Source organism: Pinus tabuliformis, chromosome Q (assembly GCF_031772625.1).
Source record: "Pinus tabuliformis cultivar Carrire ecotype Pingquan chromosome Q, CPIR1, whole genome shotgun sequence".
Taxonomy (NCBI): Eukaryota; Viridiplantae; Streptophyta; class Pinopsida; order Pinales; family Pinaceae; genus Pinus; species Pinus tabuliformis.
The window spans coordinates 101,054,944-101,071,623 of NC_142296.1; positions in this window are offsets into that span (position 1 = coordinate 101,054,944).

Consider the following 16,680-nt stretch of genomic DNA (forward strand, 5'->3'; position numbering starts at 1 on the left):
ACGGGATCGGATAAATGAAACCTGCTTTCAATAATTTTTCAACTTCTGCTTTAATTGCAACAGCTTTTCGTGGGTGAATCTGACGTAAACGTTGCCAGACGGGTTTAGCGTCCGGGTAAGTCTTGATCTCATGAACAACAATCGCGGGATCAATTCCTGGCATTTCCTCATAGGACCAGGCAAACACATCGCGGAATTCTTGAAATAGGGCCTTATATAATTGAATTTCGTCATCTGTACACGAGGCACCTATATGAATGTTCTCAACAATTCCGGGCTTAACCGAAATGTCAATAGGAATAGTTCGGGAGATGTTTCCCAAATTTAACTCTGAATCGGGATGTTTCATTGGATTCTGAGGTTCCTTGACATATTCAGTTGTAAAAATTAATGAGAAATCATTTTCAAAACGATCATCCTCAGGTAAAAACGAAGATCTGTGATGGAGATCTTCCCATGGTAAATCATCTACACATAGGATTTCACGAATTTGCTCATCAGAGTGAACAGGTTCAGAAAACGTGATTAAATCCAAGGTTGATGTGAAAAGTGATTCCTCATGGACCACATTCATTAAGTCATTTTTGGTTGAACACGGGTCGGCAAACGACTGCATGGCTTCATAAGCAATTTCATATGGACTCAAAGGCATGGAATTACCAAATGAGTCTATCTCAGATTCAGAAGGAATGATCCAAGGATCATCATAAACAATGGTGTCTAATGTAATCATATGAATGGTTGCGAATGAAGACGATGCGTTGATTGGAGGAAAAGGAAAAGTTCCCAGTAAACCGGCATATTTAACTAATCCTACTCCAACATCCTTACATGGGATAGTGGTTTTACCAACATGCTGAATACTCTTCGAAGAGGCTGGGTCGGATGAAAATTAAGCCAGCTAGTCTATTGTTACGATCTTTCCATTATGTGGAAACTTTATTACTCCAAAGACCGATGAAACGACCGCTGTCATAGCGTAAGACCAACTTCGACCCAAGAGAAGGTTGTATTCTAGAGGGGCATCAACCACCTCCACATCTAGACTAACGGTTTTTCCTTCAACCCCTATAGGCAAATCCTGTAGAATGCCAAAAGGATGAAACCCACGGCCATCAAAGGCCTTTACAATTGTTGGGGATTGATTTAGCGAAGGAGAACCAAGCGATCTCCAACACTGTATCGACATAATACACGTTGAGGCTCCCTCATCAATTACAGTCCGATTAATAGGCCTGTTTTTTACTATCACTGGAATCTGGAAAGCCATTTGATGAGGCAAACGCGGTGTACTATTTTCTAGATCGAAGATTATTAGGTTCGGGTCCTGAACATCAACAGCTCCTATAGCCGACAAAAGTAATTTACGCTGTGCTGGGCATGATTGCAGCACTTCCAAAGCCGACATTGCTGAGGGTGAAATAGCTAAATCCTCAACGATGTTATAATTCTGAGCCGCTCTCGCATGTGGATTGAAAGCTGACTTTCAAAGTATACCCTTGGCGGACGGTTTGATTACCAAGTCTGGATTAGGTTTCTCGATCTGTAGTGGATCAAAACCGGGAGCTGAGGTTGATGGATTAGAATGAGAAGATTCTGCTTCTTTACCATCAACAGGACTTTTACTACCATAATCTTGCGATCGAGTCGCAATCCTAACATGGGACATCATCAGTATGGGTTCTTCATTGGCATTCGAGGATGAACCTATCATCTTACTGTCTTGAGCCGGAAAAGGATCCTTCAAAACAACAGGAGTTTGGAACCCTTGACAATCTTCGCAACCTCTACACGATGAGGGCAGTCCCTTGTAAAATGTTCATCATCACAAATGAGACAAGGATAACGAGGTTTGCGCTTTTCATCATTGGATTCCGCCTTTTCAGGTTTCTCCTTTGAATTTTTGTCCGTTTTATTCTTCTTCTTTCCTTTCTTCTTCCCACCGGATTTTGATTTGGCTGTAGATGACTCTACAACGTGAATATCGGCAGAAATTTCTGCAAAAGAATCTCCTATTGGGGAATCAGGCAAGGTTATGATAGGAGAAGAATTCTTGGAAGACTTCTTCTTACTTTTAGTGTTAACCGTACCAATCATACCATCAGCGGCATGAGATCCCGAAGGAGCTGCAGCAATTTGATTTTGCTTGGGAAGATCGGGGATTTTTTCGTGTAACGTACCTGACTAAGTATAGACCAAATCAAGGTACAGTGCTTCAGCAATTACTTGCTCCTCAGTAACAACTCCGGCTTTAGCAACATCTTCAGTGATCTTTGGCAACAAATATTTTACAAACCACTCAGCCAAGATCTGATCCGGAATAAATACCTTCACTAAACGTCATCGACGTCTCCACTCATGAATATGATCTGAAATGTAAGTGGATGTCAATTTTTTTAGCGAAGTTAACGATTCCGTGCCATTGTCATATCGGACTGGCAATTGAAAATGAGTTAAAAACGAGGTAGCTAACTGACTAAAATTATAAAAAGTGACTCGCGGTAACTCAATGTACCACTTGGCCGCGAGACCAATTAGAGTGCGCTGGAAAAGTCTAAGATGAATTGAATCATCTGTAATGGAGTTAGACGCACACTAGAGGTGATAAGTCATCACATGGTTCGACGGGTCCTCTCATGATTTACCTTCGAACTTGGGAATGTCACTGGGCAACTTATTCGGCATTGGCGGCCAAAACGGAAGATAATTAATGGGATCATTCGTTAGGCACGACAAGTCAGGTAAGTCCAAAGTTGCGATAAACGGTAACTGCCGATTAGGATCCCTAAAACTCTGGGTCATGAGACCAGCCCCAGGAGGAGGATATCCAGGATAACTTGGAATAGGAATGGTGTTCGGGATATTGTATCCTCCCGGAAAACCAGGATTAACCGGACCGTACTGGGGTTGTTGAGGTTGTTGATAAGTGTACCCAGGATACGGTTGATACTGATAGACTAGCTGCTGGACAGCAGGACCGAATTGGTACTGTCCCTGGTACGGTTGATAGGTGAATTGTGGTTGACTTGTGACAACCGTACTTAAACCAGGTTGTCCTACAGGCATCTGAACCGAAGTTTGAATCGTAGATCCAGACGGTGGTAAAGATGTCTGAGGAGTAGATACAGGAACAGTAGAAACCAGAGCTGTCGATACTCCAGAAGTAGGTGGGGTAGATTGAACAGATGTTGCGGCAGTTGTAGCAGTCGTTTGAGGCGGAGTACGAGGTGTACTAGGCCCAGGCTGAGAAACTACCGAAAGTACAGAAGTTTGAATGTTAGACTGGACTGGTTGCTGGGGTGTACCAGAAACTAAGGGTTGTCCAGTTTGAGATGACAACTGTACACTTGGCTGCAACACATGTTGAGTTTGCGATGGATCCCACACTATATTCATTACGGGGTACTGACCCATAACAGGTTGAGAATACTGAGGACCATAACCAGGTTGAGGGTAGGATTGATAATTGAAAGGTACATTTCCCGTTCCTTGAACATACGTTTGACCTTGGGGTGGTTGGAAACCTTGGTTCGAGTATTGACCTTGGGGTTGATACCCTTGAGGCACATACTGATACTAGGGTTGACCTTGAGGTATAAATTGATACTGGGGTTGACCTTGGGGTACATATTGAGTCTGGGGTTGACCTTGAGGAACGTACTATCCCATAGGTATGTACTGTCCTTGAGGTTGCCCCCCAGATGCCAATTGTGTACCTTGAGGTTGCCCCCCAGATGCCAATTGTGTACCTTGAGGTTGCCCCCCAGGCGTTAATTGAGGCTTCCCCCCAGGCGGTAACTGGCCACCTTGAGGTTGAGGATTAGGAATAGAACCTGACATCATAAGAATGTCTTCTACGCTCAACGGCTTAGTACCATTGCTTCCAGTTAATAACCCTTGCTCAATGGGTTGACGAGATGCTCCCGAAAAAGTACCAGAAAGTGACTGATACCTGGAGGGAACAGAAGGACCGCCGTACAAAAAAGATTCGGGCGATTGAGTAAACATGGATGACTGTCCTGCCATATTGACGGGAGTATAAAAACCTCTAGGTGTTGGGTGATAAGGAGAACGAGGTGGTGAAAAACTTAACCCTGAGTTTTCTAGAAAATTAGTCAAAGAAAGATACCAAGAACTACTCCTAGGTGGACTGTAAAAAATTGATTCACGCTCCCTTAGTTCAATAACAGGTTGATTTTCAGGGATAGGGATGCCTACTTCTTCTTCCGGAGCAAGTTCTTCAATAGCAATAAGTCCAGAAGGAAGATCTTGGGTGATTATTCTTTCTACCCTAGGTGAACCAGGACCACTAGAAGTTGGAGAAACAAACCCCAATGTCGGAGTAGCAGCAAATTCACTTCCAGGCTCGGATATTTCAGGTTCTTCACCTATATCACTAGTAGATGAAAAGCTACCACCAATTTCGGAGACAGACACTGACTGTGGATTATAATCTGCTACTAACGGTTGAAAATCAGGATGTACTATCAAAGAAGATTCTCCTTCCTCAGGTGACCCAACTCTACTGTCTCTAGGAGTTACGAGGACTTTTAAGCCTTCGAGCTAGCTCGGTACTTCCTAAGGAGGTTGGCCCCAAAGTCTACGGGACTTCCTCAGTAACTCAGCCACGTTTACAAACTCAGGAGACTGGCCCCGAAGTCTACGAGACTGTCTTGGTAATTCAGCCACAGTTGAAAACTTTTAACTACTTCACACGCAAACAAAGTAAAATCTCAATGAAAATCACTTAAAGTCTCTAAAGAACCAAACAAATTTGAATCACATGCCTAAAGAATCTAGGAGATCAAACACACACAAACAGTAACTTTCTGTACCAAAAACACTAGTTGGTGATGAAATCGAACGTCGCAGAGTTCAATACAGAAATGGCGGTTGGAACAGTTACCCCGGCAACCTGCTTAATGAATAGACTGGCACAAGTTCCTCCACTTAACCGTCTCGAGTGAAGTGAACCCCCCAGAAAATCCAAGTGAGTCTAGCCGACGTCTGCTCCAGGTAGAGTGGAATCTTCCCACCACTGTCACCTCAGGAAGAGTCCTAAAGAATATGGCCACTAAGGTTACCAACTGAGACAAATACACCTGGGGGAACAGTCTACGATCCGATACGCACGCAAGGGCAGAGTAGCAAGCTCAATCCCCTTGAAGGCTCCTTGACATAATCCAAGGTTTACCAACAAGTGACCCCAGGCTCCTCGACAATGGTTAATCCGAGGTTTACCGTTTTTAATACGTGAATATCTGGCGTCGTTCCCAATGAGGAAGGATTGATTCCCACACGGGTTCGGACAAGATCTCATGCTTCTCCTTTAAGAGGAGATTTCCCAGAGCATAAATGCAATAATTGGATTTCTTCCCTACCACAAGATACAACTACTTGTTTGTTTTTACTGTCTTGGAGAGTTAATTACTCTCCTACTCCAAGACACTAGCCTAAGCTAAGTTGGTGTATCAGAGCCCTAGAAATAAAAATGTTACTAGGTGAATTTTACTTTAAGCGTTAATTTTAGTGGTTTTTGTTTAAGTCCAAAGGTGCGGAGATGAAACTCGTGGTATGAATACTCAACTCAAAATCACTAAAAATGCACCTAAGATGATCTAAACAATCTTTTTCTCTTCGATAAACTTCTAAACTAAGAAAGATTTTGAGAATGCAAATACTTTGTAAACACAAATCTTTCTCAATTAAACAAATTAAAAGAAGAGTTTTTTCCTTTCCAAAGCACTCAAAACGAGACAACTAATTATTTCACAAAAATTTCCCTTTTCAGTTCAAAGCACTCAATCACTACAAAAAAAAACAAACTTTTTTCCAAAAGAGATTTTTATATTTTTTAATAAAACACTCAAAACTAATGAAAATGACTAACTTTGAGAGCTACAAACTATAAAAACCTATTTGAAGTCAAAGCCTACTAAAAGTATTTTTTAGGGATGTTTTACTTAGCTAGATGTAAGCTAAGGACCAATTTATGCAGAATCACAAATAAGTCAAGAACAACCAATTTTGTTTTCTTTTTGAAAATGAAAATCCAAACTTTCAAACACAAGCTTTTTGAAGTTTTGTAAAGAGAAAACTCAAAGCGGATTCCTCAAACAAGGGGAGATTTCATCAATGGTCAGACTCATAAGAAGGCTGATAGACACTAAGGTGATCTGAAGTCCCTACAGCTTCTAAGCTCAGAGCCACTACACAACCACAATGAAAAACAAACCCAACAAGCAAAACTCCTAGGAATTTCACCTAAAAACCTAACACTAACGAAATCAATCCAAGGAAATCTTCTAACAAGTTATATGCAGGTCTGGGAAGTGGATAAAAATTTCTAAACACAAACTAAGCTGACTAATAGAGGAAATCTTAGGGTTTTCAAAATTTTGACAGGGTCCGCAGGCCCACAGTTGGCACAGGTGCGGTCCCGCTCTGTGCTAAAAGCCAAGCTGCGGGTAAGTACGCACTGTGTCAAACGGCTAGGGTGAGGTCCTCTCCCAAAGCTATGAAAAACAAAAAATAACCCTGGATCTACAAACTCTACCCAATTTTACACACAACAAGCCAAAAACAGAAAAAAAAATACAGTTTCTCAGGTCAAAGTAAAAACAAGGAAAACAATCAAGTCCCCAGCAGAGTCGCCATTTTGTCACACGGAAAGAGTCGATCTTGCGGACAAGATAGACCTTCATAGAATCTAAATAAGACCTAATGAAAAGCAAACCAACCAGACACTATCTTTCTTTAAATATGCTTTTATAAACAATGGCAAACAAGTGTTTTTTAGGGCCTACCTTAGGTCCAACGCAATCTTGTGGATGCCCTCACTCCTTTGATAATGAGCTCCTTTTCGCGAATCTGCAAACACAAACAAGGCAAACAAATTAAATAGCACCTGAAAAGCCAATTGCATAAAACATATTTAACATGAAAGTCAAGGAGTCCATGAAACAAATAACATGAGATACTTGTTGAGAAAAATGAGTTTGATTGTATTAATTCAAAACAAGAAGAACTTTACAACCTTTGCCTTGACGTTGTACAAGCTCCTCCCAGGGTCCAGCAAGAAGTCTCCTCTACTTTGACAAGTTTCACTCACTCCCCAATGAAGCCAAAAAGATGTGTGATCTCTCCTCTTAAGCTCAACTAGGAAGTCTTGATTTCACCAGCATTTACCCTCAAAAATGTTCAGCTTCTAACCTCCTTAGCAACCAGCCCAATGCCTGTATTTATAGTGCAATGGAGGGAGGTTACTAGGTCCTCCTTCAAAGGGATAAAGCCCTCCTTCAAAGGGATAGCTCCTCTCATCAAGGGATTAGCTCCTTTTCTTTTGGGATGCATGAACCACCTCAAAGCGAACAATCCACGTCAAAATTCCTTCTAGAAAACTCTAGAATTAACCCAAAGTGAGTTTTTTAAGATAAAACTTGTGCCTTTTGACTTTCACATGGGTCCGCACCTACACCGTTAGGGACAGAGCGAGCAGGTCTGCAGTTTTTGTACACAGAAGGTGCGGGACCACAGGTTACCATGAGAGAAAGTGCGGAACCAGAGTTACATTGTTTTTTAATGTCTTTCTCTCATTTCCAAAGCTTTATTTGAAGAGCTGAGGTCTGAGACTTGCTTAGGAGGACAATACAAGTGATGATAGACCCATACTGACTGCAAATAATCATGGTGACGATATTTTTGTGTCACACGAAATAAGTCGATCTTGAGGACAAGATAGACCTTCCTAGAATCTAAAGAAGACCTAATGACAAGAAAACCAACCAGACACTATCTTTCTCTAAATATGCTTTTATAAACAATGGCAAACAAGTGTTTTTAGGGCCTACCTTAGGTCCAACGCAAGCTTATGGATGCCCTCGCTCCTTTGATCCAAATGAGCTCCTTTTCGCGAATCTGCAAACACAAACAAGGCAAAAAAATTAAATAGCACCTGAAAAGCCAATTGCATAAAACATATTTAACATGAAAGTCAAGGAGTCCATGAAACAAATAACATAAGATACTTGTTGAGAAAAATGAGTTTGATTGTATTAATTCAAAAGAAGAAGAACTTTACAACCTTTGCCTTGACGTTGTACAAGCTCCTCCCAGGGTCCAGCAAGAAGTCTCCTCTACTTTGACAAGTTTCACTCACTCCCCAATGAAGCCAAAAAGATGTGTGATCTCTCCTCTTAAGCTCAACTAGGAAGTCTTGATTTCACCAGCATTTACCCTCAAAAATTTTCAGCTTCTAACCTCTCCAACAACCAGCCCAATGCCTGTATTTATAGTGCAATGGAGGGAGGTTACTAGGTCCTCCTTCAAAGGGATAAAGCCCTCCTTCAAAGGGATAGCTCCTCTCATCAAGGGATTAGCTCCTTCTCTTTTCGGATGCATGAACCACCTCAGAGCGAACAATCCACGTAAAAATTCCTTCTAGAAACCTCTAGAATTAACCCAAAGTGAGTTTTTTAAGATAAAACTTGCGCCTTTTGACTTTCACAGGGGTCCGCACCTACACCGTTAGGGACAGAGCGGGCAGGTCCGCAGTTTTTATACACAAAGGTGCGGGACCGCAGGTGACCATGAGAGAAAGTGCGGAACCAGAGTTACATTGATTTTTAATGTCTTTCTCTCATTTTCAAAGCTTGATTTGAAGAGCTGAGGTCTGAGACTTGCTTGGGAGGATAGTACAACTGATGATAGACCCATACTGACTCCAAATAATCATGGTGACGATATTTTTGTGTAACAGATTGCCCCCTAAAGTGCGAAGTCTGTAGTAGATGAGGATTTCTTATCATTTAGGAAGAGTGAAGTACTTTATCATTTCGAGGATCATCTTGTGGAGAGCCCGGTTGGAACCTGTAAAAACATTCAATGCAAGATATATATATGAGATCATATCATCGCTGAGGTAGGCATTCCCATAGTCAGATCAAAACTGACTAGAAAACTAAACTACTGCTCTGATACAGGAATGATATTGTAAAACATCACAAGTATATACTCATGTGGACATAGTATGGATGCAGCCATCTGTTTATGAATAGTCCATTATATAATGAATACAAAATTCCTCGCAGCCTAGATTGTGGAAACTAGATCCAGGGTCTTCATTTCTACTTCCCAAAACAGTACGATTCTATCCATGCGAATGAATGTGTTGATGTCGAACATGGTAGAATCCACTTGATTACCAGTCAATGATGTAAACTGTTAACAAGTGTGAGAGAAACCACCAGTGATGTCAATGGCTCTCAAAGTACCCGGTACAATCCATGAGATGCAAATAAATGTGTTGATGTCGAACATGTCACGGAATCCTTTGATGGAAAGTCCAACTTAGTTTAAATTTGAACCCTAAGAAGGAGTGGTTCGTTCCTGTTTGTAATTGAACAGGTCCTTTACTGTGAAATTTTAACGAGTCCAATATAGGAGAAACTCGGCATTTTTCAATTTTAGAGAGCCTGAAAAAACTTAAGAAGACTCCTGGGTCCACCTTTTTCGTAAATTTGTGTCTCCCAAGCCCGAAAAAGTATAAAATAATACTTGAGAGAACCGCTTCATCTTTTACGACCAAGGAGTACTTTTCGTCATTAATGCCGTTGACCCGAAAAAGTAAAAAAACGATCAACGACATGTCGTTTTATGACCAATATCGAATTTGAAACGACAAAAATCCGGCAATCTTTTCATGTTTTTACGGTCGGAAAAGAGTTGTAAGGGGACCGTCTTTTAATTCCGTTTTAACGAGTTTAAAAGAAACACTCGGCAATCTTTTCATGTTTTAGGAGTCAGAAAAGAGATTAAAGATGACTCTACATGTTTTTTCGTCGAAAATGATAGATTTCACCTGAATAATCCTTTATTCTGCACAAAAACACAAACATTACTCATACTTGTTTGAAATGGATAAAAAAGTCGCAAAATACCTTTTCAAAGTGAAACATAAACAAATTTGCAATTTATTTACTCAAAAAACTTATAAAAAGGGCCTTTGTCAATTCATTTTTAGTGTTTGAGTTTGGGTGAGAAAATAGTGCTTTTGCTCAGAAAACTTCCCATGAAGATTGCGGAAAATCCAACTGTCGGAATCGAACGTCGTCTTCTCCAGGTAATCCACATCATCCCACTCTTCATTTTTAATCGTTTAATTTTTTGTTTTAGTCCTTTATTTCATTTTTGGGAGGGTTTTTAGGCGCAAAACCCACGCACGGGGGCCCGCAGGTTTACCATTGCGGGCCTGCGGACCCCGACTTTTTCTCCATTGGGAAAAAGCTCGGGGTCCGCACCTTCCGTGTAGAAAAATTGTGGTCCCACGCACTGTGTCTAACCGGGAGGGTGCGGTCCCCGCCGCAAGGGTTTTTAACCCAAAAATTCTCAAAAATGGACCACACAAAATATTTTCTAGCATTTTAATTTGTCTTTATACTTGATGCAGAGAGTACATCATGCTAGATTGGCGTGAATGAGAGCATGAGGACGTGGATGCTGCCGCATGGAATCATCAGCCTTCACTTGATGCTTTGAGGGCGTGCGGATTGTACAAATTCTGGGCCATTCCTGGCATGAGGGCTCAGGTGGATTTCTTACAGTGGCTGGTTGACAGATGGAGCATACAGGACCAATGCTTCTTCATTGGCGGCCACTAGCTCAAAATCGAGCTGGCGGACATATATTTCTTGACTGGTTTGCCTAAGAGAGGCGAAGACTTGACTCTGCACGGGACTAGGCCAGGTGGCCAGTCTGTCGATAGCCTCTGGCTAGAGTACTGCAACAGCCAGGCTAGAGACAAAGGGATAGACATAAAGACCATATCCCGTCCTAAACTCATGGTGATTGCGTTTACTGTCACCAGACTTTGCGGAGCTGCCGCATTACATATTGCCACCAGATCCCAGATGCGTATGGCAGTTGATTGCTTTCGAGGCACCATCTTCAACTGGTGCAATTCTGTGTTGACCAATGTGAAAGGCCAACTAACCAGGGCCAAGAACGGATGACTAAAGACCTTTGGTTATGGGGCTTTGGTCATGAGTTTTGGCCTGGAGAGGGTTCCTATGCTGATCCCACAGCACCTTACTGTTGGAGCTGGGCTTCCTCGAGAGCCCAAACTGATGTGATGGGTCGCAGTCATGGCCCGTCACCCGGACGAGAGGACTGAGGTTGCTCGATTCAAACCTGAGTATTGCCAATGGCTGGAAAACCAGGTCTTTTCTATTCAGGACTTCCCTTACGCTGGGATAGATTTTTGTGGTGACCCAGACATGGTTCTTCCACCGGGAGAGCAGTGGGATGAGTCAGGTAAAATCATTTTCAACATTTTTCCTATTTTAAAATTTTTTATTTTTCCATCGTCTCAAAACTAATAGTAAAAAATTTCAAATGCAGATGTGGGTCCACAACGACCAGCCGCTCTCCGGCCTTTCGAGAGGAAACAACCAGTTGCACCCGCACCAGCCCCACAGGACGAATCAACAGAGGCTTTGGCCGAGTTGGCGCTTGACAAGAGATATTCCTGAGACCACTATAGATGACATTCCTCGTCAACTTCAGCACTATGTGATTGGAGTCCCAGGACCTTTTAGGAGGTTCCTTTGCAAGGTGGCCCATGCAGTGGTTTCTTATAGAGATCATCACCAGTGATAGGATGATCGCCTATTGTGGGCACATGTGACATTTTTGTTTTTTGTACTTATCATTTTTGCCGATCATAAGGTGTTTTTCAACCTATGATCGAAGACGATGTATTTTTTGACACACTCCTATATATATATCACTATTACTGGCTTATCTTGTAAATCATGTTATGGAATGGTTTTAAATTTACATGTATGATTATTGCAAATGTCTATTTAACATTCGAGAAGCAATTGCATCTGCTAATGTATTTAAAGACCTTGGAATATGCTGATATTCAATATAATCAAATTCACGTTCCAAGAGATGCACTCTCAAAAATAATCTTAATAACATTGGATTTCTAATGGCATACACTCTATTAAGCTGTAATACAACGAGTTCAAAATCTAACCTCATTATCAAACTCCGAATCCCAAATGAAATAGATTCAGATAATAACTGAATCACTACACTATACTCGGCAATGTTGTTCGTTGTTTGACCGAGGCTTACCCCATGCATAGATACTAACTCGTCAGAGGGCGAATAGATAACCCAAGCTGCGGAAGAGATGTTCTGTGTATTACGACAAGCACCATCAGTGAAACCAATGTATGTTTGGAGAGGCATCGACATCTGTAATATCAAGACTAAAACCAAGATAAGCAAGAATAATGACGAAAAACACTCTCTAAGCTAAGCACACTGTTTAAACTAAAACACACCAGCTAGAAAGAAAAAACTATCCTAACTAAAAATCTCCATACCCATTCTTTTAAGCATAATACCTCTTCAAGTAAAGGCCATTTCTGGGTTTACCCAAAGAGTCCCCATCAAAGTCTACCAATTCATAAGCCCCTTTGGCTAGCTTTCGCTTGACAACATAGGGACCATGCCACATAGGAACGAATTTTCCAGTGCCTAATTTATCATTAGCTTGATCATAAACTAAGACTAGATCTCCTTCCGAAAAATTTCGAGGGGTCACATTTCGATCATACCGAGCTTTCATTCGTTTTGCGTGAGTCTCGATCGCCAATGCAGCATCACGTCGATTCTCATCTAATTGAGCCAAGTATAAAAAACGCTTTTCCTCTTCGGAAGTGGCTGGAAGTAACTCGATGGCCATTTGCAGTGACGGGATTTCGCATTCAATGGGTAACACAGCTTCCAAACCATAGACTAGTTGGAAAGGAGTGAACCCTGTTGATGTTTTTACTGAAGTTCGGTACGCCCAAAGCGATGAAAATAGCATGTTGTGCCAATTCGACCGATGAATCCCAATGATTCGTCGGATCATGATAACTAAAACTTTGTTGATGGATTCAACCAGACCATTCGCTTATGGATAATAAGGGGTTGAACTATCGTGACGTAAACCAAGCTGGCCTGTGAGTTCAGTCATCATAACGTTTCAAAAATGATGCCCATGATCAGTGATTATCGCTTGTGGGGCACCAAGCCTAGCAATTATATGATTGAACACAAAAATTGCAGCTGTCTTGTCGTCTGCCTCAAATGTAGGCATCGCCTCGGCCCACTTAGTAAAATAATCTACCGCAAGGATGATATATGCATGCCCCCTGGCCGAGTGAGGGTTACATGTAATAAAATCGATACCCCATTTGGCAAAAGGACCAACAACAATTATAGGGTGGAGAGGAGCAGGTGGAGCACGCATCTTACGATCAAAAATTTGGCAGTTGTGGCATTTTCGGACCGCCGTAATACAATCTTTAAACAAAGACGCCCAGAAGTAGCCAGCGCGCAATATCTTTTGGGCTGTGGCATACCCAGACATATGACCGCCACACGCTCCAGAGTGGTAGTCATTTAGAACCCTTTCAGCTTCCTCGTGAGTTAAGCAACGTCGAAAAACAGAATTCGCCCCACGGCGATAAAGAGTATCTCCAATAATACTGAATTGTTGGGACTGGAAACGAATCTTTCGACGTTTTGACTGTGAAATTTCTGGCCGAAAGGATTAGGTTTGGAGATAAACAATGATATCCCCATACCACGGATCTAAAGTGCTGATTCGAAACAAGGATTCGTCCGCAATGGGCTCCTCCGCCACAGTTTCTGTGTCAGCACGCGGGAAGTCACACATTAACTCCGCAAAAACTAAAGATTTCTTAGACTTGGATTTCTCAAATTCCAAGTCGAACTCCTGCAGGATAACGATCCATTTAGAGTACTTGCCCCCTAGCAATTGCTTGGTCAAAATGTAGATCATAGGGTTGCAATCCGAAATTACCGTAGTTTTACATAGTAAAATGTAGTGACGAAAACGTTGGACAGCTTGAACGGCTGCCAATGCCAATTTCTCCACATGTGAGTATTTTAGCTCAGTTGGATTTAAAGTTCGACTAAGGTAATATATCACATGTTCAGTTCTTGATTCATCTTCCTGAACTAAGACCATCCTAATGGTGGAATGAGAGGCGACGAGATACAAGAAGTAATCCTGGTTGTAGTTGGGAGGATGCAACAACAGTGCATGGGTCAACGCGTGTTTGAGTGCATCAAAAGATTTCTGAGCTATCTCATCCCAATAGAATGGAGTGTTCTGTTTCAACAACCGGGTAAAACCCTTTGTAACCTCGGCGTAGTTAGGAATGAATCGTCGTAAAAAGTTTGCTTTCCCCTGCAAACTTTGGAGTTGGCGAAGACTCGAAGGAGGAGGCAATTTGATGATAGGTTCGACCTTCGAGGGATCAACGTGAATGCCGGCTTTCGAAACTACAAATCCCAGCAATCAACCTGTTTCTATAGAGAAGACACATTTGTGTGGGTTCAACTGAATTCGATAATGCCTACACCTCATAAAAATTGCTCGTAAATGGATGAGGTGATCAGCTCGATGTAATGAGTGAGCAGGCAAGTCATCGAGATAGGGCTGCACAATGTGCTTGATGTCATGAAATGCATAAGACATCGCCCTTTGAAAAGTTGCTCCAGCATTCTTAAGCCCAAAAGGTAACTTGCAGTAAGCAAATGTCCCCCATGGACAAATGAAAGCCGTTTTTAGTTGATCGGCAGGTAGAATATTGATTTGATTGTATCCGGAAAAACCATCCATGAAGGAAAATATTTCGCTGCCGACACAATCATCAATGATTTGATCGATATAGGGAGTTGGGTAATTGTCCTTTGGACAGGTTCGATTAATGTCCCTATAGTCGATGCATATTCTTATTGTTCCCTACTTTTTGTTAACCAGAACAATATTCGATACCCAATCCGTTAACGGGATCGGATAAATGAAACCTGCTTTCAACAATTTTTCAACTTCTGCTTTAATTGCAGCGGCTTTTCGTGGGTGAATCTGACGCAAACGTTGCCGGACGGGTTTAGCATCCGGGTAAGTCTTGATCTCATGAACAACAATCGCGGGATTAATTCCTGGCATTTCCTCATAGGACCAGGCAAACACGTCGTGGAATTCTTGAAATAGGGCCTTATATAATTGAATTTCGTCATCTGTACACGAGGCACCTATATGAATGTTCTCAACAATTCCGGGCTTAACCGAAATGTCGATAGGAATAGTTCAAGAGATGTTTCCCAAATTTAACTCTGAATCGGGATGTTTCATTGGATTCTGAGGTTCCTTGACATATTCAGTTGTAAAAATTGATGAGAAATCATTTTCAAAACGATCATCCTCAGGTAAAAACGAAGATCTGTGATGGAGATCTTCCCATGGTAAATCATCTACACATAGGATTTCACGAATTTGCTCATCAGAGTGAACAAGTTCAGAAAACGTGGTTAAATCCGAGGTTGATGTGAAAAGTGATTCCTCACGGACCATATTCATTAAGTCATTTTCGGTTGAAGATGGGTCGGAAAAAGACTGCACGGCTTCATAGGCAATTTCATATGGACTCAAAGGCATGGAATTACCAAATGAATCTATCTGAGATTCAGAAGGGACAATCCAAGGATCATCATAAATAATGGTGTCTGATGTAATCATATGAATGGTTGCAAATGAAGATGATGCGTTGATTGGAGGAAAAGGAAAAGTTCCCAGTAAACCGGCATCTTTAACTAATCCTACTCCAACATCCTTATATGGGATAGTCGTTTTACCGACATGCTGAATACTCTCCGAAGAGGCTGGGTTGGATGAAAAGTAAGCCAGCTGGTCTATTGTTACGATCCTTCCATTGTGTGGAAACTTTATTACTCGAAAGACCTATGAAACGACCGCTGTCATAGCGTAAGACCAACTTCGACCCAAGAGAAGGTTGTAATCTAGAGGGGCATCAACCACCTCCACATCTAGACTAACGGTTTTTTCTTCAACCCCTATAGGCAAATCCTATAGAATGCCAAAAGGATGAAACCCACGGCCATCAAAGGCCTTTAGAATCGTCGGTGATTGATTTAGTGAAGGAGAACCAAGCGATCTCCAACACTGTATCGACATAATACACGTTGAGGTTCCCTCATCAATTACAGTCCGATGAATAGGCCTGTTTTTGACTATCACTGGAATCTGGAAAGCCATTTGATGAGGTAAACGCGGTGTACTATTTTCTAGATTGAAGATTATTAGGTTCGGGTCTTGAACATCAACAGCTCCTATAGCCAACAAAAGTAATTTACGCTGTGCTGGGCATGATTGCAGCACTTCCAAAGCCGACATTGCTGAGGGTGAAACAGCTAAATCCTCAACAATGTTATAATTCTGAGCCGCTCTCGCATGTGGATTGAAAGCTGACTTTCGAAGTATACCCTTGGCGGGCGGTTTGATTACCAAGTCTCGATTAGGTTTCTCGATCTGTAGTGGATCGGAACCGGGAGCTAAGGTTGATGGATTAGAATGAGAAGATTCTGCTTCTTTACCATCAACGGGACTTTTACTACCATAATCTTGCGATCGAGTCACAATCCTAACATGGGACATCATCAGTATGGGTTCTTCATTGGCATTCGAGGATGAACCTATCATCTTACTGTCTTGAGCCAGAAAAGGATCCTTCAAAACAGCAGGAGTTTGGGAACCCTTGACAATCTTCGCAACCTCTACACGATGAGGGC